The 25,321-nt window shown below is 38.8% G+C and overlaps 1 pseudogene; it reads left to right on the forward strand.

Moving 5' to 3' along the window:
* Positions 1–24,953, forward strand: part of LOC102180139 — a 63,689-nt pseudogene extending 38,736 nt beyond the window's left edge.

Raw genomic sequence — 25,321 nt, forward strand, 5'->3', positions numbered from 1 at the left:
ACCTGAGGAAAAAGAACGAAGCTAGAAATAGAACTCTCCCAGGATTCAAACAATATTGCAGAGCTACAAAAAAGATCTTCAAGATCCAGATAATCACGATGGTGTGATCACTCATCTAGAGCCAGACATCCTGGAATGTGAAGTCAAGTGGGCCATAGAAAGCATCACTATGAACAAAGCTAGTAGAGGTGATGGAATTCCAGGTGAGCTGTTTCAAATCTTGAAAGATGATGCTGTGAAAGTGCTGTACTCAATATGCCAACAAATTTGGAAAACTCAGCAGTGGCCACAGGACTGGAAAAGGTCAGTTTTCATTCCAATACCAAAGAAAGGTAATGCTAAAAAATGCTCAAACTACCGCACAATTGCACTCATCTCACACGCTAGTAAAGTAATGCTCAAAATTCTCCAAGCCAGGCTTCAGCAATACGTGAACTGTGAACTTTCAGATGGTGTTAGAAAAGGCAGAGGAACCAGAGATCAAATTGCCAACATCCGCTGGATCATGGAAAAAGCAAGAGAGTTCCAGAAAAACATCTATTTATGCTTCATTGACTATGCCAAAGCCTTTGACTGTGTGGATCACAACAAACTGTGGAAAATTCTGAGAGAGATGGGAATACCAGACCACCTCACCTGCCTCTTGAGAAATCTGTATGCAGGTCAGGAAGCAACAGTTAGAACTGGACATGGAGCAACAGACTGGTTCCAAATAGGAAAAGGAGTACATCAAGGCTGTATATTGTCACCCTGCTTATTTAACTTATATGCAGAGTACATCATGAGAAAAGCTGGACTGGAAGAAATACAAGCTGGAATCAAGATTGCTGGGAGAAATATTAATAACCTCAGATATGCAGATGACACCACCCTTATGGCAGAAAGTGAAGAGGAACTGAAAAGCCTCTTGATGAAAGTGAAAACGGAGAGTGAAAAAGTTGGCTTAAAGCTCAACATTCAGAAAACAAAGATCATGGCATCCGGTCCCATCACTTCATGGGAAATAGATGGGGAAACAGTAGAAACAGTGTCAGACTTTATTTTTTTGGGCTCCAAAATCACTGCAGATGGTGACTGCAGCCATGAAATTAAAAGATGCTTACTCCTTGGAAGAAAAGTTATGACCAACCTAGATAGCAGAGACATTACTTTGCCAACAAAGGTCCGTCTAGTCAAGGCTACGGTTTTTCCTGTGGTCATGTATGGATGTGAGAGTTGGACTGTGAAGAAGGCTGACCACCAAAGAATTGATGCTTTTGAACTGTGGTTTTGGAGAAGACTCTTGAGAGTCCCTTGTACTTCAAGGAGATCCAACCAGTCCATTCTGAGGGAGATCAGCCCTGGGATTTCTTTGGAGGGAATGATGCTGAAGCTGAAACTCCAGTACTTTGGCCACCTCATCAGAGGAGTTGACTCATTGGAAAAGACTGATGCCGGGAGGGATTGGCGGCATGAGGAGAAGGGGACGACCCAGGATGAGATGGCTGGATGGCATCACTGACTCGATGGACGTGAGTCTGAGTGAACTCCAGGAGTTGGTGATGGACAGGGAGGCCTGGTGTGCTGCGATTCATGGGGTCGCAAAGAGTCGGACACGACTGAGCGACTGAACTGAACTGATGGTAATCAAAACAGCATGGTATTTGGCACAAAAGACACACAGATTGATGGAACAGAATAGAGAAGCCAGAAATAAACTCACACACCTACAGTCAATTAATCTTCAACAGAGAGAAGCATACACATAGAAAAAAGACAATCTCTTCAGCAAATGACGATGGGAAAACTGGACTGCCTCATGTAAATCAACGAAATTAGAACATTCTCTCACACCATATATAACAATAGATTCAAAATGGTTTAGAGACTTAAATATAAGATATGATACCATAAAACTCCTAGAAGAGAACATAGACAAAACATTCTCTGACATATATCATAGTAATGTTTTCCCGGATCACTCTTCTAAGGCAAAAGAAATAAAAGCAAAAATAAATAAATGGGATCTAACAAGGCTTATAAGCTTTTGCCAGCAGAATAAACCACACAAAAAAAAAGGAAAAAAAACAACCTGTGGAATGCAAAGAAATATTTGCAAACAATGTAATCAACAATGGTTTAATTTCCAAATTATACGAACAACTCATAAAAGTCAATGTCAAACAAACAAACAAAAAATACCCTAATCAAAAAGTGGGCAGAAGCTCTAAATAGACATTCTCCAAAGAAAACATGCCTAATGGTCAACAGGCACTGAAAAGGTTCTCTAGACCACTGCTTATTGTTGTTGTTCAGTCTTTCAGTTGTGTCTGACTCTGTGACTCAATGGTCTACAGCATGCCAGGCTTCCCTGTCCTATCTACCAGAGTTTGTTGAAACTCATGTCCATTGAGGTGATGATATCATCCAACCATACCATCCTCTGCCACCCTTTTCTCCTCATGCCCTCAATCTTTCCCATCATCAGGGTTTTTGCCAATGAGTCTTTGGCTCTTTGCATCAAATGGCCAAAGTATTAGAGCTTCAGCTTCAGCATCAGTCCTTCTAATGAATATTCAGGGTTGGTTTCCTTTAGGATTAACTGGTTTGATCTCCATGCAACCCAAGGGACTCTCCAGAGTCCTCTCCACCACCACATAGTTTAAAAGCATCAATTTTTTAGCATTCAGCCTTCTTCATGGTCCAACTATCACAGTCATACATGACTACTGGAAAAAACATACCATTGACTATACAGACCTTTAGGAATGCAAAACAAAACCATGATGTATCACCTCACACCAGTCAGAATGGCCAGCATAAAAAGTTTACAACTAACAAATGCTGAAGAGAATCTGGAGAAAGAGGAACCCTGCTACACTGTTAGTATGAATGAAAATTGGCACAGTTACTATGAAAAACACATGGAGGTTCCTTTAAAAAGTACAAATACAGCTACCATATGATCCAGCAATCCTCAATTCAGTTCAGTCCAGTCACTCAGCCGTGTCAGACTCTGTGATCCCATGGACTGCAGCACGCCAGGCTTCCCTATCCATCACCAACTCCCGGAGCTTGCTCAAACTCATGTCCATTGAGTCAGTGATGCCATCTAACCATCTCATCCTCTGTCATACCCTTTTCCTCCTGTCTTCAGTCTTACCCAGTATCAGGGTTTTTTCCAAGGAGTCAGTTCTTTGCATCAGGTAGCCAAAGTATTGGAGTTTCAGCATCAGTCCTTCTGATGAATACTCAGACTGATTTCCTTTAGGATGGACTAGTTGGATCTCCTTTCAGTCCAAGGGACTCTCAAGAGTCTTTTCCAACACCACAGTTCAAAAGCATCAATTCTTTAGTGCTAAGCTTTCTTCACAGTCCAACTCTCACATCCATACATGACCACTGGAAAAACCATAGCCTTGACTAAACGGACCTTTGTTGGCAAAGTAATGTCTCTGCTTTTGAATATGCTATCTAGGTTGGTCATAACTTTCCTTCCAAGGAGCAAGCATCTTTTAATTTCATGGCTACAGTCACCATCTGCAGTGATTTTGGAGCCCAAGAAAATAAAGCCTGTCACTGTTTCCACTGTTTCCCCATCTATCTGCCATGAAATGTTGGGACCGGATGCCATGATCTTAGCTTTCTGAATGTTGAGTTTTAAGCAGCTTTTTCACTGTATTCTTTCACTTTCATCAGGAGGCTCTTTAGTTCTTCTTCACTTTCTGCCATAAGGGTGGTGTCATCTGCATGTCTGAGGTTATTTATACTTCTCCTGGCAATCTTGATTCCAGCCTGGTCTACATCCAGCCCAGCATGTCGTATGATGTACTCTCCATATAAGTTAAAAAAGCAGGGTGACAATATACAGCCTTGACATACTCCTTTTCTTATTTGGAACCAGTCTGTTGTTCCATGTCCAGTTCTGTTGCTTCTTGATCTGCCTACAGATTTCTCAGGAGGCAGGTAAGGTGGTCTGTCTGGTACTCCCATCTCTTTAAGAATTTTCCACAGTTTGTTTTAATCCACACAGTCAAAGGCTTTGGCATAGTCAATAAAGCAGAAGTAGATATTTTTCTGGAACTCTCTTGCTTTTTTGATGACCCACTGGATGTTGGCAATTTGATCTCTGGTTCTTCTGCCTTTTCTATAATGATCTTGAACATCTGGAAGTTCTCAGTTCACATACTGTTGAAGCCTAGCTTGGAAGGATTTAGAGCATTACTTTGCTAGCGTGTGAGATGAGTGCAACTGTGCAGTAGTTTGAACATTCTTTGGTATTGCCTTTCTTTGAGATTGGAATGAAAACTGACCTTTTCCAGTCCTGTGACCACTGCTGAGTTTTCCAAATTTGCTGGCATATTGAGTGCAGCACTTTAACAGCATCATCTATCAACCTAGACAGCATATTAAAAAGCAGAGATATCACTTTGTCAACAAAGGTCCATCTAGTCAAGGCTATGGTTTTTCCAGTAGTCATGTATGGATGTGAGAGTTGGACTGTGAAGAAAGCTCAGCGCTGAAGAATTGATGTTTTTGAACTGTGGTGCTGGAGAAGATTCTTGAGAGTCCCTCGGATTGCAAGGTGATGCAACCAGTCCATCCTAAAGGAGATCAGTCCTGGGTGTTCATTGGAAGGACTGATGTTGAAGCTGAAACTCCAATACTTTGGCCACCTGATGCGAAGAGCTGACTCATTTGAAAAGACCCTGATGCTGGGAAAGATTGAGGGCAGGAGGAGAAGGGGACGACAGAAGACAAGATAGTTGGAAGGCATCACTGACTCAATGGACATGGGTTTGGGTGGACTCCGGGAGTTGGTGATAGACAAGGAGACCTCGTGTGCTGCGGTTCATGGGGTTGCAAAGAGCCAGACAGGACTGAGAGACTGAACTGAACTGAACTGAACTGAACTTAGGATATGAAATAGTTCAACTGGAATTCCAGCACTTCCACTAGCTTTGTTGGTAATGATACTTCCTAAGGCCCACTTGACTTTGCAATCAAGGATGTCTGGCTCTAGGTAAGTGATCACGCCATCATGGTTATCTGGGTTAGAAAGATCTTTTTTGTATAAGATCTTTTCTGTGCATTCTTGCCACCTCTTCTCAATATCTTCTGCTGCTTTTAGGTACTCCTGGGCATATATTCAAAGAAGACAAAAACTCTAATTTGAAAAGATATAGGCACCCCATTGTTCACAGCAGCACTATTTACAATTACCAACATATGGAAATAACCTAAGTGTCCATCAACAGATGAATGGATAAAGTTTTATATGTGTGTAATATATCAGTTCAGTTCAAAACTATAATATACATACACTGCTGCTGCTGCTGCTGCTAAGTCGCTTCAGTCATGTCCGACTCTGTGCGACCCCATAGATGGCAATCCACCAGGCTCCCCTGTCCCTGGGATTCTCTAGGCAAGAACACTGGAGTGGGTTGCCATTTCTTTCTCTAATGCATGAAAGTAAAAAGTGAAAGTGAAGTCGCTCAGTAAGTGTCCGACTCTTCGTGACCCCATGGACTCCAGCCTACCAGGCTCCTCTGTCCATGGGATTTTCCAGGCAAGAGTACTGGAGTGGGGTGCCATCGCCTTCTCCAATATACATACACACACACGTATATACACTACTCAGCCATGAAAGAATGAAGTATTGCCATTTGGAGCAGTATGGTTGGACCTAGAGAATATCATACTAAGGGAAGTAAGTCAGACAAAGACAAATATATGATATCACTTATATGTGAAATCTAAAAAATAATAAATCTATTTGTATAGATTCTGTTTCAAAACAGAAACACACTCACAGACATAGAAAACAAACTTATGGTTACCACAGGGTAAAGGGGGGCATGGAGTAAATTACAAGTGTAGGATTAACAGAAATTCACTACAATATATAAAATACACTACAATATATAAAATACACTACAATATATAAAATAAATAAACATCATGGATTTAATATATAGCACAGGAAACTACATCAATATCTTATAATAACATATAATAAAAAATATTCTGAAATATATACATATAACTGAGTATATGTACTCAGTATATGTACTCTTACCCATAAGAACTAAATTAACAAAATCTCAGACCCAGCTCAACTATGGACTAGACTGACATCAAGGTTAAATCTTTTCTTTGAAAAACACCCCTAAGAAAAGCAAAAGATAAACTACCCACTGAGAGAAAATATTTGCTTAATACATATCTGATAAATAGCTTGTCTCCAGAAAACAGAAAAAAAAAAAAAACTTGTTCAAGAAAAGCAATAAAAAACAAAAGACAATCTGTCCCACCTCCAAGAATAAAATGGTCCATAGATTAAGACACTTCACTAAAAAAGGTTTAAAGTGGCTAATAAGTACATGAAAAGATATAGACTATCAACAGGTAACTTGTTTCCACTAAACTCATTAAAATGGCTCAATTATCAAGTGCTGATAAAGATTGTGTTACAATGCTGGTGAAAATGCAAAATATTATAGCCGATTTTGGAAAGGTATGGCATCCTCTTAAAATGTTAAATATATATCTAATACACAAGCAAGCCATTACATTTCTAGGTATTCAACCATGAAATAAAACACATTCACACAGAGACATGTATCCAAACATTTATAACAATTTTTTTTTCCTTAACAGCCAAAACAGGAAATAAACCAAATGTCTATGAACTAGTGAATAGTTAAACAGCAGGTAACATATTCATACAATGATATCATGTTCATGCTCAGTCACTTAGTCATACCTGACTCTTTGCGACCCCATAGATTGTAACCCGCCAGACTCCAGCATCCATGGGCTTTTCCAAGCAAGAATACTAGAGTGGGTTGCCATTTCCTTCTCCAGGGGATCTTCCCTACCCAGAGACTGAACCCACATCTCCTGCACTGGCAATGTAATACTATTCAGTAGTTAAGAGAAGAAATACTAATACACACAGGAATATGAAGAAATCTTGAGAATATCATGGTAAGTGAAACAAGTGACACGCGAAAGGTTACATACTATTTGACTCCAGTAAGAACAGATTCTCAGTTCAGTTCAGCTCAGTTCAGTCTCTCAGTCGTGTCTGACTCTTTGCGACCCCATGAACTGCAGCACGCCAGGCCTCCCTGTCCATCACCAACTCCCAGACTTCAATCAGATTCTAGGAAAGATAAATTATAGTGACGGGAGGAAAGATCAGTGGTTACCAGGAGATGACGCAGAAAAAGGAATCATCCACATAGGACACAGGGTAATTCTTTGATAATGGAATTATTCTAATATTTTGATTGTGGTAGAGGTTTCCACAGAGGTTTCTAAGTATTCACCAAAATATATTGAACTTAAAGTGGGGTACATTTTGTTGAATGTAAATTATATTTTAGGCTTCCCTGGTGGCTCAGTGGTAAAGAACCTGCCTGTCAATGCAAGAGACTCGGATTTGATCCTTGAGCTGGAAGATTCCTCAGGAGAAGGAATGGCAACCCACTCCAATATTCTTACCTGGGAAATCCCATGAACAGTGGAGCTAGGTGGGTTACAGTCCCTGGTGTCAAAAAAAGTTGGACACAACTTAGCAACTAAATAGTAACAACAAATTATACAGTAAAAAATAAATAAATAAAAAGGAGAAGAATCCATTGTAAAAGAACATCTGATGGATATGAGAGTTTGTTGTTCAGTTCCCCAGTCATGTCTGACTCTTTGTGACGCCATGGACTGCAGCACACCAGGCATTCATGTCCCTTACCATATCCTGGCATTTGTCCAAGTTCATATTCATTGCACTGGTGACGGTGTCCAGCCATCTCATCATCTGATGCCCTCTTCTCCTTCTGCCCTCAATCTTTCCCAGTATCAAGGACTTTTCCAATGAGCCATCTGTTCACATCAGATGACCAAAATTTTGGAGCTTCAGCTTCAGCATCAGTCCTTCCAGTGAATATTCAAGGTTGATCTCCCGTAAGATTGACTGGTTTGATCTCCTTGCTGTCCAAGGGACTTTCAGGAGTCTTCTCCAACACTACAGTTCAAAAGCATCAATTCTTTGGCATTCTGCCTTTTTTATGGTCCAGCTCTTACAACCGTATGTGACCCCCAGGAAGACCACAGCCTTGACTATACGGACCTTTGTTGGCGGAGTAATGTCTCTCCTTTTCAACACACTGTCTAGGTTTGTCATAGCTTTCCTGACAAGAAGCAATCATCTCGATAACTAAAAACAAAATGTTTTGGACAACACAATAATATATGTGAAACAAAATACAAAGGAGGGATCTTGTTACAATAAAAAGGAGGTTAGGACAGTGCAGATACTAATATGTATGCATATTGGTTGCAGCTGTGATGCTCCCAGCTTCAAAATAACATGCTCTACCTTCACAGTATTATATTCATGTTGCTAGTGGAAATGTTACTACACCAGAATTATTGCTGTAGCTTGCAGGACCACTGTGTGAAAGTTGTACAATCAGAAAATCACAGGAAGCTCTATCAAGAGGGTGCATGAGTTGTATCAGATAGGTCAAGTCATGAAAACCCAAGTCACACAGATATTTTAGGAGCAGAGTAAAACAAGAAATATAGGCTTACAAAACCTGTAGAAGAACTAGGGAAATCAGATCAGGAGGGCTGTTTTCAGAAAACTGAGAAAAGAACAAGCCACATGGAAGTCTTCTCTATCAATATTGTGACTGATTGTCATATCAAAGTATGTGATTCTCTGGAGGACTGGCTTAGCGGTAAAGAATCTCCTGCAATGCAGGAGACATAGGAGACACAGGTTCAATCCCTGGGTCTAAGAAGATCCCCTGGAGAAGGAAATGGCAGCCCACTCCAGTATTCTTGCCTGAGAAATCCCATGCAAAGAGGAGCCTGGTGGGTTACAGTCCATGGGGTCCCAAAGAGTCAGACAGGACTAAAGCGACTGAGCATGCTGGAGGACTTCAGTCCTTGATGTATACTATCTGCTGGTCTCTGTAATGCCTGCCGACAGATGCTGCCAGAGAATGATGCCTTTCCCTCAGCTCACATGACCATCTTCTGTTGGTAGAATTTAATTGGAATCCTGCTGTCTGGTTTCAGAGACTAGTTTCTAACCTTTCATCTTCAGCGGGATAGGGAGGTGTCTAGTGTCTAGAAGTGTGATATCGTACTGAGAATTTAAATACTATCTAGTACGGTGGTAATTTACCCAAAGAAATTGCCTGAGTCTGTGACATGGTTCCTAACTTTTCAGGTCAAAAAACTATTTTAAATTGAAATATATTTGATTTATGATATTATGTTAGCTTCTAATATAGAGCAAAGTGATTCACTTATATATGTGAATATACATATATATTTCATATTCTTTCCCATTATGGTTTATCACAGGATATTGAATACACCTCCCTATGCTAAACACTAAATCCTCATTTTTACCTATTTTAAATAAAGTAATCTGTTCATCTTAAACTCCTACTTTATCCCTCCCTGACCTTTTTTCCCCTTTGGTAAACCATAAGTTTGTTTCCTATGTCTGTGAGTCTGTTTCTGTTTTGTAAACAAGTTCATTTGTGTCATATTTGGGATTCCACATATGTGATATCATAAAATATCTGCCTTTCTATTCCTGACTTGTTCCACTCAGTATGATAATCTCTAGGTCCATCCATGCTGCTGCAAATGGCACTGTTTCATTCTTTTTATGGTTAAGCAGTAGTCCATTGTGTATGTATACAACTTCTTACTTATCTATTCATCTGCTGATGGACATTTAGGTTGCTCCCATGTCTTGGCTATTGAAATAGTGCTACTATGAGCACTGGGGTGCATGAATCTTTTCAAAATTAGAGTTTTCTCAGGATACATCACACAGGAGTGGAAATTACTGGATGATATGGCAACTTTATCTTTGTTTTTTTGAGGAGCCTTCACACTGCTTTCTATAGTGGCTGCACCAGTTTACTTTTGCACCAACAGTGTAGGAAGGTTCCCTTTACTCCTCACTCTTGCCAGCATTTGTTATTTCTAGACTTTTTAATTATGGCCATTCTAACCAACTTGATTGGGTTTGAGGGTATTTTGTTGTTGCTGTTATTGAGTTGTATGAGCTATTTATATATTTTGGAAATTAAGCCCTTGTTGGTTGCATCATATGCAAGTATTTTCTCTCAGTCTGTAGGTTGTCTTTTCATTTTGCTTATAGTTTTCTCTGCTGTGCAAAAGCTTACAATTTTGATTAGGTATCATTTCATTACTTTTACTTTTATTTCTATTGCCTTGGGAGATTGTACAAGTCAAAAAGCTTGATCTTTCCTAGAATTGGGGGGTATATTTAAAAATATTTAGAACTGTAAGAACTTAAATTAGAATGTCCAAATATAACAGTTACCTGAGGCATAGTAATAAGCACAAGACTTCCTATTTATTGAAACATCACCAAACACCAGGGTCAGAGCTAAGTAGACTATGTGCATTATTTCATTTAATCCTTACATTAACCCTAGGAGATGAACATATCAAACTTATTTTTTAATGAAAATGATGAGACTTTAGAATTTAAGAAATCTGCCAAAGTCCTATTGGGGTGTGAACTGGGAATTAAGTAAAAACTCTCAATAATTGTTATTCTATTACATTGAAATACGTGTCTCCACATGATTAGTACACTCTCCAAATTTACTAGTTCTACACATAAAGCTAAACTTTACATCAGCCTGGAATCCAGAACAGAGGAAACTGAGTAATTTAGGTGCAGTGACAAGCATCTAGCTCCATAATCAATAATAAAAACAATCACTGACATTTACTTCCCACAAATGCCAGTCACTGTTCTAAGTATTGTTGTTGTTTAGCCACTAAGTCGTGTCCAACTCTTTTGCAGCCTCATAGATATAGCCTACCAGGCTCCTGTGTCCATGAGATTTCCCAGGCAAGAATACTGGTGTGGGTTGCCATTCCCTCCTCCAAGGGATCTTCCCAACCCAAGGATAAAACCCACATCTCCTGCATTGGCAGGCTGATTCTTCACCACTGAGCCATCAGGGAAGCCACTGTTCTAAGTACTTTACATGTAACAACTTAGTTAATCCTTATAAGGCAGACACCATTCGTATCTTTTAAAAATAGGAAACTGAGTCACAAGGAGATTAAGTCACTTACTTAAGTTCAAATAACTAGTAAATGGTGGACCTGAGACTTAGAAACCAGGCAGTCTGACTCCAGGTGCTTTTCAAATCTGATTTTGAAATCTTTTGTCTGTGGTCAATACAATGCTTTTGAATTCTGCTGAATCAATATTGGGCGTCCCTGGTGGCTCAGGAGTGAAGAATCCACCTGCACTACAGGAGATGCAGGTTCAATCCCTGGTTCGGGAAGATTCCCTAGAGGAGGAAATGACAACCAGCGCCAGTATTATTGCTGGGACAATCCCATGGAAATAGGTGCCAAGTAGGCTACAGTCCCTGGGGTCACAAGAGTCAGATATGACTTAGCAACTAAACCACCACCATTTCTGGATCAACTTATAAAAACAGCCCCTCATTAAGTTATCTTGGGCTTTCCAGGTGGCCAAAGAACCCATCTACCAATGCAGGAGACACAGGAGGTAAAAGAGGGGTTCGATACCTGGGTCTGGAAGATCCCCTGCAGAAGGAAATGGCAACCCACTCCAGTATAGTTGCCTGGAAAATTCCATGGACAGAGGAGCCTAGCAGGCTACAGTCTATGGGGTTGCAAAGAGTTGGACATGACTGAGCAACTGAGCATGCACGAATCAACATTAGGCCATGCTTCTAACTTCCTCATGAATCCATTTCAAAGAAATTAAAGAACAAACAAACAAAAGGAAAACCGTAAGAGAATTTGTTGCTAGCAAATCAATTCTCTGAACAAAAAGGAAATGTTAATAGAAGACTTGGAACCTCAGAAAGGAATGTTAAACATCAGAGTAAATGTAGTGGACTCTCCTGTTTCATGACTTTCTTAAATATTTGATTGTTGAAGCAAAATTATAAGACCACCTGATGTGGGTCTCAGTGTATGTAGAGAAAATGTTTCAGAAGGGTAAAAGGATGTAATGGAAGTATGTTTTCTACACTTTACTCAAAGCGGCAACACATCAACATTGGTAAAGGGTATTAACATGTCCTTAAACAATGGACAATAAAACAGCTGCCAAAATATAATCAAGCTTCAGATTAAACAAAGTTCTATTTCTCCCTGTTTCAACAATGATTGTAACTGAACAACATAAATCATTAAAAGTCACTGTTATCATCACATGTTCCTCAATCTACCTCTAGAACTCCTTGAAAATCATTTAAAATGGGTTTTCGAGGGTGAAGACCAATGAATGAGATTAATATATGCAAGTCAGGTATGTCAGGGTGCTGAAAATAAGCAAAATTCTTATGTAAAAGTGTCATACAGTCATAGAGCCATGGTAATGAGGTTCAAGTTTTAAGTGTGCTAAAATAAAATAAATAGAACTGTAAGTGGCAACTGGCTTATAAAAAAACAGTAACTATAACAGAATTACACAGAAATAAAACATGACTTTTTTGTACACATACACATACTATAAAAATCATCTAAATTATTGAAATCCTCAGGCAATATCACGTATGTATAAGAAATTGTCAAAGACATAAGTTTTTAATAGAAAGTACTTTATAGATAACAATAACTGAAAATAATGATGCTATTTTTAACAGCAGTCATTTTAGCTGGTCTTTTCCTGGAATGAATTACTACATAATTTTCAGTACATTCCTCCCAGCATTCTTTATTTCTACTCAAATATTTTTATTCTGAAATATAATTTTCTTATATCTTAATGTTTTAATTTTTCAGACAACAAACCCACAAAATACCATGATCATTTTGTGACCTACAGACAGAAAATGCAGGACTTAGAATTTTAACTTTTCATTATCAGTGATCCCTGACTGATCTTACATAAACACCTTGAGCTAAAAATATCTGTTTGCATACATGTAAACATGAAGTAAAAGGAAATTCTAAAGGCATGCTCAGATCCAATTGTGGTTAACTGCCTGTATGCCTGTCTTGAAAGTAAATTTACTCCAATTTCTTTGTATACAGAACTACAGCTATAGCATTCCAGAGTTATAATATAGATTTTATACCACCCATGGTTTGCCTCTATAATTAACTAGTATCACAATGCTGTGAGTTTTCTGGAAGAGGGAGGACCTCTAGTATAATCTTTCCCACGTTTAATTTTGTAGATATATTTCTACATTTATATATTTTTCAAGTATTCCAATCTCTGGAATTCAGTAACATCTGATAAGGACATAGAAAAATTACAAATACTTCTCAGTGCTTTTCTTCCCATATTTTATTGAATAACCAGGGCCATGTGGTTCACTGGTACGCATTCTCAGGAAACCTGCATTTTAGGCATCTTTCGGTCCGCCAGTATTTAAATGGTCTTGGGCATTCAAAAAAAGAATTATCAAGTGCCTCAGTGACAGACATCAGGAATACTAACTAAAGATGAAACCTCAAGTTGCTTATGGATAGGTAAGCAAAGTAATTATTTTAAAGTTGGTAAGTACCAGATAAGTCAATTACAGGTTCTCTAAGTATCTCAAAGTTTAATTATGGAAGGCTTCCCAACTGGTCAGGAAAAGGCAAACCATGCATCTTAGATTGAGCTGCTTGCAAACAGACAGACATTGAGGGTTTCATGAGAAGATGTATTGGTGAGTACTGCCGAAGAGAAAAATCTGGAAAGGAGCACTAGTGTATCCACTAGAGTGTGTGTGCGTGTGTGTGCGCTTGTGTATTCAAAGAGATAAAGGAGAACAAACTAAGAACATGGCAAGCAAAAAGAATGCAGGGCCCAGAGAAGAGAGACAGAAAGGGAGGAGAGAGAAATCAACATTCATTCAAGGATTTTGCAAGTATATCAGTGTGGTGGGAACACCAAATATGGTAAGAAACAGGCTATGAATTTAAGGGTAAGAGTGGCCACGTCCTGAAAAGCCATACATGCAATGGAAAGAGCTTCAGAATTTATCCCAAGGAAATAGGCAGGAAAATGGCAGGCTTCAAGCAGGTGTTAATGACATGTTCCAATTTGTGTACAGTGTTGACAACAGACTGTATATAAGGGGACAGACTCAAGGCAGAATGAGGAAAAAGTTATAATGGTTTAAGAGAAAAATATGATGTCCTGAACTAAAGGTATTGATAGAGAGAATGGAATCAGTGGAAATACTTGAAAGGTAGGAAGGAAAGACATGGGACTGGAGAAGGAAGGCCAATGGTGATTTCTTAGTTTTTGACTTTGATAACTGGATTAATGATGTTGCCGTTGACAGAGATGAGCACCCAGAGGGAAAAGGTTCTGGAATATGCAGATGAAGACGTTTTCAATGAAAAGTGGGATATGTGAATCTCTGGGCTAAGGAGAGTGATTTGGGTGGCAAGCATACATAAAAGAACTGTACAAAAAAGATCTTCATGACCCAGATAATCATGATGGTGTGATCACTCACCTAGAGTCAGAGATCCTGGAATGTGAAGCCAAGCGGGCCTTAGGAAGCATCACTACGAACAAAGCTAGTGGAGGTGATGGAATTCCAGTTGAGCTGTTTCAAATCCTGAAAGATGATGCTGTGAAAGTGCTGCACTCAATATGCCAGTAAATTTGGAAAACTCAACAGTGGCCTCAGGACTGGAAAAGGTCAGTTTTCATTCCAATTCCAAAGAAAAGCAATGCCAAAGAATGCTCAAACTACCACACAATTGCACTCATCTCACATGATAGTAAAGTAAAGCTCAAAATTGTCCAAGCCAGGCTTCAGCAATATAGGAACCGTGAACTTCCAGATGTTCAAGCTGAATTTAGAAAAGGAACCAAAGATCAAATTGCCAATATCTGCTGGATCATGGAAAAAGCAACAGAGTTCCAGAAAAACATCTACTTCTGCTTTATTAACTGTGCCAAAGCCCTTGACTGTATGGGTCACAATAAACTGTGGAAAATTCTCAAGAGATGGGAATAGCAGACCACCTGACCTGCCTCTTGAGAAACCTGTATGCAGGTCAGGAAGCAACAGTTAGAACTGGACATGGAACAACAGACTGCTTCCAAATAGGAAAAGGAGTACATCAAGGTATATTGTCATCCTGCTTATTTAACTTATATGCAGAGTACATCATGAGAAACACTGGGCCGGATGAACCGCAAGCTGGAATCAAGATTGCCAGGAGAAATATCAATAACTGCAGATATGTAGATATAGATGACACCACCCTATGGCAAAAAGAGAAGAGGAACTAAAGAGCCTCTTGATGAAAGTGAAAGAGGAGAGTGAAAAAGTTGGCTTAAAGCTCAACATTCAGAAAACTAAGATCATGGCATCTGGCCCTATCAGTTCAGTTCAGTTCAGTTCAGTCGCTCAGTCGTGTCTGACTCTTTGTGACCCCATGAATTGCAGCACACCAGGCCTCCCTGTCCATCACCAACTCCCGGAGTCCACTCAGACTCACGTCCATCGAGTCAGTGATGCCATCCAGCCATCTCATCCTCTGTCGTCCCCTTCTCCTCCTGCCCCCAATCCCTCCCAGTATCAGAGTCTTTTCCAATGAGTCAACTCTTCGCATGAGGTGGCCAAAGTACTGGAGTTTCAGCTTCAGCATCATTCCCTTCAAAGAAATCCCAGGGCGGATCTCCTTCAGAATGGACTGGTTGGATCTCCTTGCAGTCCAAGGGACTCTCAAGAGTCTTCTCCAACAACACAGTTCAAAAGCATCAACTCTTCGGCACCTGCCTTCTTCACAGTCCAACTCTTAACATCCATACATGACCACTGGAAACACCATAGCCTTGACTAGATGGACCTTAGTTGGCAAAGTAATGTCTCTGCTTTTGAATTAACTATCTAGGTTGATCATAACTTTTCTTCCAAGGAGTATGTGTCTTTTAATTTCATGGCTGCAGTCACCATCTGCAGTGATTTTGGAGCCCAAAAAAATAAAGTCTGACACTGTTTCCACTGTTTCCCCATCTATTTCCCATGAAGTGATGGGACTGGATGCCATGATATTCGTTTTCTGAATGTTGAGCTTTAAGCCAATTTTTTCACTCTCCACTTTCACTTTTATCAAGAGGCTTTTTAGTTCCTCTTCACTTTCTGCCATAAGGGTGGTGTCATCTGCATATCTGAGGTTATTGATATTTCTCCCGGCAATCTTGATTCCAGCTTGTGGAATCTTTCTTCCAGTCCAGTGTTTCTCAGGATGTACTCTGCATAGAAGTTAAATAAGCAGGGTGACATTATACAGCCTTGACGTACACCTTTTCCTATTTGGAACCAGTCTGTTGTTCCATGTCCAGTTCTAACTGTTGCTTCCTGACCTGCATACAGGTTTCTCAAGAGGCAGGTCAGGTGGTCTGGTATTCCCATCTCTTTCAGAATTTTCCACAGTTTATAGTGATCCACACAGTCAAAGGCTTTGGCATAGTCAATAAAGCAGAAATAGATGTTTCTCTGGAACTCTCTTGCTTTTTCCATGATCTAGTGGATGTTGGCAATTCAATCTCTGGTTCCTCTGCCTTTTCTAAAACCAGCTTGAACATCAGGAAGTTCATGGTTCATGTATTGCTGAAGCCTGGCTTGGACAATTTTGAGCATTACTTTACTAGCGTGTGAGATGAGTGCAATTGTGCGGTAGTTTGAGCATTCTTTGGCATTGCCTTTCTTTGGAATTGGAATGAAAACTGACCTTTTCCAGTCCTGTGGCCACTGCTGAGTTTTTCAAATTTGCTGGCATATTGAGTGCAGCACTTTCACAGCATTATCTTTCAGGATTTGAAACAGCTCAACTGGAATTCCATCACCTCCTTGTTCATAGTGATGCCTTCTAAGGCCCACTTGACTTCACATTCCAGGATATCTGGCTTCAGATGAGTGATCACACCATCATGATTATCTGGGTCATGAAGATCTTTTTTGTACAGTTCTTCTGTGTATTCTTGCCATCTTTTCTTAATATCTTCTGCTTCTGTTAGATCCGTACCATTCCTGTCCTTTTCGAGCCCATCTTTGCATGAAATGTTCCTTTGGTATCTCTAATTTTCTTGAAGAGATCTCTAGTCTTTCCCATTCTGTTGTTTTCCTCTATTTCTTTGCATTGATATCTGAGGAAGGCTTTCTTATCTCTTCTTGCTATTCTCTGGAACTCTGCATTCAGATGCTTATATCTTTCCTTTTCTCCTTTGTTTTTTGCCTCTCTTCTTTTCAGAGCTATTTGTAAGGCCTCCAGACAGTCATTTTGCTTTTTTACATTTCTTTTCCATGGGGAGGGTCTTGATCCCTGACTCCTGTACAATGTCATGAACTTCTGTCCATAGTTCATCAGGCACTCTATCTAGCAGATAGAGTGGTCCCATCACTTCAAGGCAAAAGATAGGGCAACAGTGGATACAGTGACAGACTTTATTTTGGGGGGCTCCAAAATCACTGCAGATGGTAACTGCAGCCATGAAATTAGAAGATGCTTACCCCTTGGAAAGAAACTTATGACCAACCTAGACAGCATATTAAAAAGCAGAGACATTACTTTGCCAACAAAGGTCCGTCTAGTCAAGGCTATGGTTTTTCCAGTGGTCACGTATGGATGTGAGAGTTGGATTGTGAAGAAAGCTGAGCACCAAAGAATTGATGGTTTTGAACTGTGGTGTTTGAGAAGACTCTTGAGAGTCCCTTGGACTGCAAGGAGTTCCAACCAGTCCATCCTAAAGGAGATCAGTCCTGGGTGTTCACTGGAAGGACTGATGTTGAAGGTGAAACTCCCATACTTTGTATACCTGATGCAAAGAGCTGACTGATTGGAAAAGACTCTGATGCTGGGAAAGACTGAGGGCAGGAGGAGAAGCGAATGTCAGAGGATGAGATGGTTGGTTTGCATCACTGACTCAATGGACATGATTTTGGGTAAACTCTGGGAGTTGATGACAGACAGGGAAGCCGGGCGTGCTGCTGTCCTTTGGGTCACAAAGAGTCAGACATGACTGAGCGACTGGACTGAACTGAACTGAATTGTCTGCCATTCCTAAAAGGATTTTCTTGCAGCGATTTAAGCAAGATATTTTTTCCCATCTCTTCCTAGCTCTCTCATTTCAGTTTTTACAACCCACTGCATCTACATTCTCAGATTATTAGACAATAATCCTTTCTGCTGCTGCTACTGCTAAGTCGCTTCAGTCGTGTCCAACTCTGTGCGACCCCATAGATGGCAGCCCACCAGGCTCCCCCGTCCCTGGAATTCTCCAGGCAAGAACACTGGAGTGGGTTGCCATTTCCTTCTCGAATGCATGAAAGTAAAAAGTGAAAGTGAAGTCGCTCAGTCGTATCCGACTCTTAGCGACCCCATGGACTGCAGCCTACCAGGCTCCTCTGTCCATGGGATTTTCCAGGCAAGAGTACTGGAGTGGAGTGCCATTGCCTTCTTCTAATAATCCTTTCTATGAAGGTGCAATTCACATCTTTTTGCATCCATAAATATTATTCCTTTTATTTGTGTTCTGACTTTTTCTTTGGCCACAATGAGAATCCTTCATAGTTCAATCCCCAAGCATCCTTTCCCTAAGAGAGCAATCCCTTGACCCACAACTTATTTTATGTTAAATTCCAAACCCCTTCTTTTAATGTCTATAATGCTCTATATAATCCTCAATATTAACACCTCATAGACTTTACTGCCATATGTATATATGTATGTTTTTATGTGTGTCTCTCCTGGTAAAATATCAGCTCCTCAAAGGTAGGGACAATGTCTAACCCGTGTTTGTAGCTTTCACGCAGTTCCTGGAACAGGATAAGTCTTTGAAGGATACATGATGAACTGAGTTGGATAAAGTAATGTCAATGCAGTGCCACTTATGCCATCCCACCTGCACCATTACAAATTGTCTCTTGATCTAAATTTTTACCTTTGGCTCTTGTAACCAATGATTGGGTACAGGAGGAAAAATTTAAAAAGGGTAATAACTAATTCAAATTTAGTTATATCTTCTGCTCTGGGCTTTATTTTCCTTTTAAAGCCCATTGTCATATGCTTGCTTTCTTAAGACGGAAGATTAATTTAAATGAATGATGCCAGGATGGCTGTTCTCTCAACATCAGAAAGAGACTGAAATCTGGTGGTTGTGCCAAGGACTTGGAGTGAGAAGGCCTGTTCACTATTTCTAGCTTTGACTTCAGCTTCCTCAATGTCCTTGAATAGTTTCCTTAACCTCTCCACTCGCTTGCATTTCCTGTACTATAAAAGGTGCCTATGAGTCGTCCAAACAAGACTCATGGGGATCCTTATTGGAAAGGCAGTACAGAAGCATCCTTATTCACATCTCTTTGAGAGGGAGGAACCTGGATAACAGCAAAAAGAAAGGCACCCTCCCAAGAGATTAAAATCAAGAAGCAGACAAAACTTGAAATCAAGTTGGGTGATGAACTGTAAAGCCTATTCTGTTTTTTTAATACTGTGGATGAATTTACTGCCACAAACCAATGTAGATCAGTTCTAAACAAGTAGACTTTATTTTGCAGTGATTTAGGCAGGTCAGTCTGTGCGGCCACCCTACAAGCTAACAAAATATGTTTTTGTACAGCAGCATGTATCCTACTTTTATGTTTATACAGTCATGTACAGTAAACTTGCTTAAAAATTATTTTCCCTAAAAATGACAACTTGTTGAAATTACTCCTCTTTAATTATATGCTTTTAGCTGCACAACTGAATGCATAAAATCTACTTAACAAGATATAGAGAAAGAGCAAGACCAAAATGATAAGAATTTCTAATAGGAACATTTAGGAAATTTCTGAAAAGTTATTTTAATGACATAAGTGTTAAAATCTAAGAAAGTATCCCATATGACTTCTTACATAAACATTATAAACTGTATTTGTGTAAGTTTGAAGGTTTGCTGTTGCTATCAAAGAAGAAAACAAGAGTTCTCAGGACAAGCCACAGTTTGTCAGAAACTATAAAGATTGTCACAGAAAGCCTAAATCATGCATTTTCTACACTCTGATTCAGCTACAAGTTCAGGGCACCTTTTAACATCATAGCAAAGTGACATAAGAGATAAATACTTGCATATTGCTTATAAATACACTGCAGATTAAGAGAAGCTAGTCATGTCAGGTAGTCTTTTTTAAAAATGTTGTTAATAAAGGGTGGTTTATTGTTGTTGTTTTTAAGATAGAAAAGACTGTCTTAACTTCAGTTAGAAATTTGAATCCAACTCTTCATCTATACATTCAGGCTCTCTCTTTAGCCCAGTGTCTTTCTATACACTGTTGCCAGAGTTAACTTTTGAAACTACAAATGATAAAATCCACTTGGTGGTGAAACAGCTTTGATAGTTATTCATAGTTTGAAGAAAACTATACATTTAGTTTAATAACTGAATCTTTTCAATCTCTTGTAACCTGCTCCTAATCTGACACCCTTGGTTCATCTTTCAAGAAAGAAAGAAAGAAAGAAAGAAAGAGAAGTCTCTCAGTCGTGTCCCACTCTTTGCAACCTTGTGGACTGTAGCCTACCAGGCTTCTCCATCCATGAGATTCTCCAGGCAAGAACACTGGAGTGGGTTACCATTTTCTTCTCCATTATCTTCCAAGGAAGTCCTTTTCTCTACCAGTGAACATTTTTTTTACCACTGTGATCTTATTTCAAGATCCAAATCAAAGCCGGTATTTCCATCCTCCTAGGTGTTTCCTTTCTCCAATGGCACATTGTTTACTTCCTATTACAGTTTAATTCCTATTACTTATCATCCTATCTTTATGAGAAATACTCTTAAAGTCTTGCGAGTATAATGTTTACAACACATAATTCTTACAATTCATTTGAAAGTAATAATTCAATGTACTTGGAGAAGATTATGTCTGAAAAATCCAATATTTTAAATTGCTGACATAAGACTCCATGCTGGGATATAGTACTTAATTCACTCACTGATTCAGTTACTCCTTACTGAGCAATGACTGAATTTGTGCTTGGTCCCTCTGACATGTCTGACTCTTTGTGACTCCATGGACTATAGCCTGCCAGACTCCTCTGTCCATGAGATTTCCCAGGCCAAGAGTACTGGAGTGGGTTGCCATTTCCTCCTTTAGGAGATCTTCCCAACCCAGGGATCAAACCCTTGTCTTCCGATCTCCTGCACCACAGGCTGATTCTTTACCACTGAGCAATCAGGAAAGCCCAATGATTGGATAGTTAGGAGTTTTAAGACAAACTTCTTCATAACATGATAGTTATAAAATCAAAGATAGCTAGAGATAATGAAATTAAATTGTCCCACAATAGCAAAATTTTTTTAAATGAGAATACTCATTTCTGATGAGACTGATGTGGTTAAACAAATATTCTCATGCACTATCTTGAGAGAATAAATTAATATAATATTTTTGGAATTACATTTTGTTACATTACTAAAAGCCTTAAAATATCAATTTATTTTGGTGTGATAATCCTACACAAACTAATTCATAGTTAGGTAATCATCTGAAACAGAATTTTAAAATTTACGCCACAAAATATGCTGATGTACAAACACATATCCTAAAACTTTGGGAATAAATTAAATGCCCCATAATAGGAAAAAAATATTATACAGCTTTAAATATTATACAGCAAATTATTTCCTCTCCCATTTTAGCAATGAGGATACAGAGACTTATTCTAATTTCAGTGAATACTTACTGAGCATTCTTATGTGGCAGAATGTTCATGGTATTCTGGTACAGCATGTAACCAAAAAGATGAAAATCTGTGTCCTCAAGTAAATCATTTCATCATGAGAAAAGACTGACAGTACACAGAATAAAGTATGTACACTATGCCATGCATTTTATTAGGCAATTTCATACTCTATTTTACATATACTCAGAACACCACCGGAAAGTATAAACTGAGGCTTAGAGAAGGCAAATAATTTGTTCCAGATCACACAGCCAAGAGGTAGCAGGGCTAGCCTTCAAACCTCCATTTATCTAATTCTAAAGCCAACAATTTTTTTACCAGTCAGATGTGTGAATTTTAAGGCATTTTTCAGTTCTAGCCTTGGTAAACCTCACCTTGGAATATGAATCCAATCCAGTGTTGCTATGGGACTGATTGTTTTAATTAATGATTTTTGGAGAACTGATCGGAAAGGTTGTTCATTTTATCATTTTAATTATGTTTTTCAAGGTGTAAACTTAACCTTAAGGCCCTTAGCCTGGGGATAGATATGCCAGCCATTGGAAAGGTGGCCTTGGAATTAAATAAAACAGTTCTCTAGTATGGCTGTAGAGTTGCAACTTAATGAGAACGTTTATATAAGCTTTTGGAGTGAACTCAGTGCTCACTGGAAATCTACTGTATTCAGTTTTTGCTTTTAATCACACTAATAACTCACAGTCCCCCTAGGAGAGCTTGAGAATTTGGCATAAAATAAATCATATGGAATTAGTGTCTCTGGATTCATTCCTGATTGTCACAGTTAACAAATTATTGATCTTAAGAATTGTTTATCAAAGGCAAAGTTGGCAGAAAAGTGTAGAAATATGCCATCATTCAAAATTTAATGATGTAAACAGCTAGATTTACTCCAGTCTCACTAGGCTAACTTGCCAGTTTATGACCTGCGCCAATCATAATAAGCAAAGCTGACCTCATGCCAAGATGTTAGAGAATAAAGTCAAGTCTATTACAAGGTTTACATTCTATAATTTTGTATTAGGTTGCTCTACTCTTTCCCCATGTAAACAAATGAATTTTTTCACATATGAAGTATATTAAATTCAAAGACTGAATTAGATATGCATTCGGCTCAGACGTACAACTGTTTATGTTCTGAGTATAACCAGTTAAAGCCTTGAGTGCTCTTTTGAAAGGTGACGATTAAGCTTTTTTCAAAAAATGTCACTGAGAACAATATAGTTTAATATTTTGGCATTACTTTTTCAAAAGTACACAGGAGAAATTCTCACTTCCAATTCACTAATCTGATTACAGACACATATAAAGAAAAGAACTCATCACTAATAACTGTCCTTTGTTGTTGTTCAGTCGCTAAGTCATGTCTGACTCTTTGCAACCTTTATTAGCTTTATTAACTGTGCTTTATTAACTTTCAAATTTTGGTAGAAGTCATCCTATAAGAAAAGCATTATAACTCAGAAGTATCAAGAGAGGATATTAGCTTCTTTAAATTCTGTTTTTCCTAGTAATAATTTTAATATCCTCATTTACAATGCCGTACTAATGATCAAAATATTTATTTCTATAATGAAAGACAGGCTTTCCCAGAATAAATTAAATGCCTAAGAAACAATGCCTAGGTACACTTAAGGCTGCTTGTTGAATACAGAATGCCAGCAAATGAGACTGAAAGCACTTGAGGAGTGTTTTATCCCTTTAGGGTAAAAGCTTATAGAATGATCTTTGATCCACAGTACAGTAGTAGAGCAGTTTGATTTTAAGAATTCTTATGTCTTCAAGGTAGGGCTTCATGTCATCATACTGTGGTGAGTGAAGACTGACAAGTTTTAACATGCAGTATTTTAATCAGGAATCAATAGTTTCAAAATGGGTAAAATACTTCTTTCTCTACTTTTATTATATCTACATATTTCCTTTCCAAAACAAGTTGGCAAGAGTTGAAATTTTTTCATCATCTATTCCAAAAAGAAACAAGTTATATGTGGTTACTGACCTCAACTCAAATTTAAAAATGCAGTGTAAAGGCTAATGTTTAATTATTAGCATCAGAATAGCTCCTAAACTCAACCAAGAAAAGTTGTGTATTTCTTAGTTTCACTCATGTGACCAGAAAATATTTACAACTTGATTCATTTCAACTCAGTTCAACAAATATTTACTGAACAACAAGGACATGCCAACCATTGTGCTAGCCACTGGAGTGTGAAAGCACAAAGATGAATCTATTACCTCAGCCATTAAAATATGACTAGCAGTGGGAACGAATTTAAGGTTAAAACAGCTTAGGTTTCTCTGTGATGTCTTATTATCATAAGAAAAATAGGTCTCCTAGAATTTTTTGTTTTAAAATGTATGAGAGAAAAAAATTTTAAATAAATCTTCCAAATGGAATGATTAATCATGCATTTAGAAACTGTTTATTTTGTCCAAATAAGCCAAAAGTAGAGAATAAAAATGAAAAACAGAGTGGAAAAATATTCATGGTACTAAGCTATTATTGTCACTCTAACTGGAATATAAAATTTCAAAATTTTATTTTAGGTTAAAAACCACACATAAATATTAAACAAATATTATGCCTATAATTTGAATGACATTTTTCTAAATATTCTACAAATAAAATAAGTTCTATATGTTAGCAAACTGAATACAAATTTTTTTCAGTGTGAATATTTGGGGGGTTATATGGAACACTAAAAATACTGGTGAAGGCTTGATGACAGGCATGTGGAGCCACGGAGGCAGTGCCCGGGAGTCGGAGTAGGAGCAGTGGTGACCAGCCACAGGCATCCTCGCTGTGTCCTCCTGGGGCGGAGGAAAGGGTCTTTTGAAGCCAGCAGTTTCCAACTTCCTGGGGGCCACTTGGAGTTCGGTGAAAGCTGGGAAGAATGTGCTTAAAGGGAAACCTGGGGAGAAGGAGCTCTTCACCTGAAAAATGTTCACTTTGTCTCAGTTGTGAATTCTTTTGTTGAGAAAGAGAATTACCATTTATCACTATTTTAATGAAAGGAGAGGTGGACCTGACTCATGATTTAGAACCAAAGAATGCAGAGCCTGAAAAGAATGAAAGTTGGGAGTAGGTTCCTTGGAAAGAATTTCCTCCCCTGGACCAGCTTTTCTGTGCACTACGTTGTTTAAAGGAACAAGGCTATGATCCTTTTAAAGAAGATTTGGATCATCTGGTAAGATATTAAGGAAGTCACCTAGAGGTGAACAAGGAGACTCACTGAGGTTTTTTTTTTTGTTTTTTTTGTTTTTTTTTTTTAATGAATTGGCCAAAAAATTCACTTGATTTTTTTGTATGATGACTGTAGTAGTGCTTAGTCTCTACCTTCATTGGAAACAATTCTGTAAGATTGTAGTGTGACACCTGTCACAGCAACATGCATTTTTTAAATGAAACTTATCAAAATTGGTGAATTTGGGGGTAGCCATTGACTCAGAGGGTAAAATGTCTGCCTGCAATGCAGGAGACCTGGGTTTAATCCCTGGGCTGGGAAGATCCCCTGAAGAAGGAAATGGCAACCCACTCCAGTATTCTTGCCTGGAGAATCCCATGGATGGAGGAGCCTGGTGGGCTACAGTCCACTGGGTCACA

Source organism: Capra hircus, chromosome 14 (genome assembly GCF_001704415.2).
Source record: "Capra hircus breed San Clemente chromosome 14, ASM170441v1, whole genome shotgun sequence".
In the NCBI taxonomy this organism is placed as follows: Eukaryota; Metazoa; Chordata; class Mammalia; order Artiodactyla; family Bovidae; genus Capra; species Capra hircus.